The following is a 5035-nucleotide window of genomic DNA, read 5'->3' on the forward strand; positions in this document are numbered from 1 at the left end:
CTGTTGAATACTGATCTCAGGAAAACTTTCAGTACCTATATTATGGTGTCGATCGATCGTGTCGACAAGGTGAGTTATAGAGCCAGAGTGTGCAGGCTCGTATAGAACTAGACGTGCCCTTGAATCGGCTGAATCACTCGTACCCTGACCGGCCAATTTCAGGACTGTGGGGACTACAGGAAACGGATACTCACTCTCGTGGGAGAGGATGGGCTCTGTGAGCATTGTGGTGAACCTGACGATACTATTCTTGATGTGAGGACTAGAAGAGAAAAGATAAGATTGCAAGCGAGCCTTAGGTCAGAGTTTTATGAGATATCCCACTAAACCATATCCCCCAGAATGGGAATGTCTTTAAACTACTGAGTTTTCCAGGCCGCTTGCCTCACATCATTGATAGTATTGATACACGTTACGCAGGAAGCGTACGGTCAGAGCTAAGCTAGTGCAGCCAGTGTCATTGTAACCTCAATTACCGCCTAAAGAAATGGGTTTAGCTGACTTAGCGAGACCCCTAGCTGCCGTCTGCGCCAGAAACAACTGTAATACTGTACACTTATGTATACTTGAACAGAAACAAACCCGCGACATGGGCTTACAAGGCAGACGCGCTACCTTTCAAGCTAACTTAAACTAGGCTGGCGCAGACACTTCTGATCCACGTTGTTTTAGACCAGCCACTCAGGCTGACCTCTTCTCACAGACCTGGGTCTCGAGCTTTTTCCGCCACACATGTTAAGACGGTATGACACACTCCGGTCTGTGAAACCTTAGTCTGTCAGATGAGACGGTCGGCATAAGGTTCTTTTTCTTAACGGCTAGCTTTCTCCTATTCTTCTCTCTTCAATTGTGTGACGATAAGACCTCTATCTCAAGGTGCCTCCACAATTTTAGAGAATATGCTAGCAAAGAGCTTGCTCTATAACTGATGAACACAATATATGCGGGATAACGGCTCAGTACCTATAGGCTCAAGCCCTTATCACACTGGCTGCATTGGCTCCGCTCTAACCGTCAGCTGGCTCAGCTCTGCGTAACACCGTGTATCTGTATCTGTATCATTGTATCAATCAGGCAAGTGGCCTGGAATACTCGACCAGTAGTTTCCAGGCAGTCTCCACCAACAGTCAGGCCTAAGGCCAGCCACTCACTATCAGGTGGACCTCACAGGTAACCTGATCAGGTCCACCAGTCAAGTCTACCTAATATCGTGTGTGCTCATCAAGTATAGGGTAGACCCGACGGGCGGAACTTTACAGTCGTACCTGTCAGGTCTAAATGATAGTGTGCGTACTTACTCATGAGGTATCAGGTAGACCTGGCAGGCGGACCTGATCAGTGCACCTGAGAGTGGATGGCTGGCCTAAGGCTAGCCATTCACATTCACAGGCTTGTCTTTTCTTCTCATGTCGAGGCCGAGGGAATGTCTGAGTTCTATGAATAGTACCGTCAACTTTGGGCAGGTCTAGTATTGTCAAGTTTGGTTAGGTTCTATACGAGCCTGCACACTCTGACTCTATAACTTACCTTGTCGACACGATTGATCGACACCATATAGGTACTGAAAGTTGTCCTGAGATCAGTATTCAACAGCAAATTCGGTACCACCACCGCACCGTAACATGTCGAAATTATGAACAGCTTGGCCTAAACTGGATTAAAAGAATAGAAAATTAATTTATTCGTCTTATTTACCCGCCATCTTGTCCATCTGTAATACTTATAGCTTCTTAAATCGGCAAAATAACCACTTTTTTCAAGTCAGCATACCCGAAAACATACAATTCAATATATTATTTCAATATATTGGACAATTTTTAAGGATTTCCCTATAGTAGCAGCATATCCCAAAAACGGGATGAGCTGAAAGACCTGAAAGTAGAAATACTGAGAAGACACTAAGAAATTACAAAACTAGAACAGGTAGTTACCTACTCTTATCAACCGAAACCACCCTGTATATAAAGTAATTGATAGTGAAAACAGTACAGTACATTAGGTACAAAGTAGGTAGCCTCTTAATTACTCATTTAAAGGATTTACAGGTGCTTGGTGCACACGAGGAATTATTTTCTTAATGTGAAAATAAGTGCATCAATCAAATCCTATACTACGAAATTAGGTTGCGCAATTTGGACCTCATGAAAATGCATGCAGATGAGTGTCATGTTGATTTCTAAGCACATCATGTTCTTTTGTAATTTGTAACCGTTTGAAGAGCTGAAAGACCTGAAAGTAGAAATAATGAGAAGACACTAAGAAATTACAAAACTAGAACAGGTAGTTACCTACTCTTATCAACCGAAACCACCCTGTATATAAAGTAATTGATAGTCTACTATACGTATACTCGTATGTACCTTTACTTTCTTCAGTATCTTCACATTTTCTTCCAAGATAGATTCATTCATCATTGCAGGCAGATGGAAAACAAGGGGGTGTGAACTTTCTGGTGTGAAGTACGGGGGCTCGAGGTGTTAAAAAACATGGTTGTAATCAAGCCTGCTGTTAGTAATTGATATTTGAACACTAAATAACACTGAACAATGCATACCTATGAGATTGACATCATGGTGGCATGTACCTTTATACATAATGGAAAACAAGGGCGTGTGAACTTACTGGTGTGAAGTACGGGGGCTCGAGGTGTTAAAAAACATGGTTGTAATCAAGCCTGCTGTTATTATCATACTTCCCTGTATAGGGCTTCCCTTCAGGTCTCTCCTTACTTTTAGCCTCTTGTTGTCTTCACTTGAAGTTCACTTGACTAAGTTGTCATTAACAATTTTCGCTGCATGGGCTGCTTGCTGATAAGGATCTTGTAATTTACATATCTTGCGTCATTCTTCAACGACATTCTCTTCTCGGAGATAAGATTTCTTTGAAAGAAAAGATAGACGAGGAAAAATGGTGTTTGTTATAGTTTTGTTTAGATCTAAAGATAAATTGAGGAAATAATAAACTTTCCAGTGATGTTGATTCAGTTTTAGAAAGAAGTTGATATGAAGGAGTAGACCCCGACAGTGAATTCGTACAGAAATATGCAAAGAGAGCTGAAGACTACCCTGATTGCAAATTGTGATAGAAAAGTTCAATGTACGAGCACCAAAGTAGAAAAATATTTACAAAACATGAGATAGAGATGAAAAGGTGAAAAAAAGCTGATCCCGTGGTAGGGGTACTCCAAAGTCCAAAGGGAAGAAAAACATTCATCTGAACTCTCGCCCTAGATTTTCCATGTTACTACGGTCATGAACTGTGAAAATTGTGATAGAAAAGTTCAATGTACGAGCACCAAAGTAGAAAAAATATTTACAAAACATGAGATAGAGATGAAAAGGTGAAAAAAAAGCTGATCCCGTGTTAGGGGTACTCCAAAGTCCAAAGGGAAGAAAAACATTCATCTGAACTCTCGCCCTAGATTTTCCATGTTACTACGGTCATGAACTGTGAGACCTGTGGCAGCGTTTTATTCACTAGACCATCATTATATTAAGTGCCCCGACTTTTAGCCCCCAAACCATAAGACTTTTGTAAACAAATGTTATCTCATTAAATGTAACACAATAGAGACTGTGGAGAGAGCGAAAAAGAGAAAAAAATACACCAGAGACTGGCGAAAAGAATAGAAAAGAGGTAGAAGAAAGAGAGGAATGGGAGAAGGAGTAAAAGAATTTAATAGGTTAAAGTTTTTCCTTTACACGCCATAAAACATGAATATGTGGTTCATATAACTGCTAGAGCTATTTGTATGTAGTCTATGGTGGAATGGAGCTTTGGTATACATATAAAACATAGAGCAAATAAAAAAGAAGACGGAAATAAAGAAGAAGAGTGGAACAGTGAAAATACTGCAGTGGAATAAAGTCTGCTGGGAAAAATCACGGGGGTAAAACAAGATCCTCATTATCTCATGACGTAAACTTATATGCATGGTTAAACCACAAGTTTGCAAGACCTTTGGATATAATTGGCCAAAACCCACCAACTACATAATCTCTCAATCCCTGATGAAAATCTCATTAGTTGTGTGTGTTGAAGGGCCTGGTATTCTTCGTATAAGAATTTTTCATGGGTAGCATGGTTAAACCACAAGTTTGCAAGACCTTTGGATATAATTGGCCAAAACCCACCAACCACATAATCTCTCAATCCCTGATGAAAATCTCATTAGTTGTGTGTGTTGAAGGGCCTGGTATTCTTCGTATAAGAATTTTTCATGAGTAAGTCTTTCCCGACCAGATGGGAATCTGTGTCTTGGATTTGGCGAAGAACACTAGAGATTCTCTCACCCAATGCAACCTCTAACTTATACCTACATAGTATACATTTGTACAACATGATATGAAGAGGTGATGAAAGAAATCCTCCATTCCAGGCACCTATATAATAATATTTCCCTCCTTCACACTCATTATTATGATTTTTACCTCTCAGAATTAGGGAAACAGTAATTCGACACCAGGATTTACCCACAAGTTCAAGACCAAACTGATTATTGGTATGTACCTCGTTGGTCGAGTGGTACCAATGTTGCCAAAGGCATCCAAGCTCTGCCTCGGTGGTGTAGTAGTCAAGACGCTCGCCTGGTAAGCAGGAGGGCTTGGGTTCAACCCCAGCGGGGGCATGGAAATTTATCATCAACATTAAATGTTATTGGTGATTGGAGAATTCAACCGTAATACTAGTAGTAGCCTACTGCTTTTGTAAAGGGGTTAAATTTGGCTTCATATTGAATAGAATAGAATATAGAATAGAATATACCTTGTTTATCCTGCCAGAATGAGACTGAAAAGTCCCTTTACTCCCGCAGTCTAAACAAGGTCTTCATCTTCTTTAAGAGCGTTTATTTTTGTGAAGACATGGAACATCTAGAATAGAATAGAATATACCTTGTTTATCCTGCCAGAATGAGACTGAAAAGTCCCTTTACTCCCGCAGTCTAAACAAAGGTCTTATATATTTCATAGGTAAAGTTTACAAATAAGTATATAAACCTTGCTTAACTTCAAAAAAAAGAAAAAAAATAATAAAT

This window comes from Diaphorina citri, unplaced genomic scaffold (genome assembly GCF_000475195.1).
Source record: "Diaphorina citri unplaced genomic scaffold, Diaci psyllid genome assembly version 1.1 scaffold988, whole genome shotgun sequence".
Lineage (NCBI taxonomy): Eukaryota > Metazoa > Arthropoda > Insecta > Hemiptera > Psyllidae > Diaphorina > Diaphorina citri.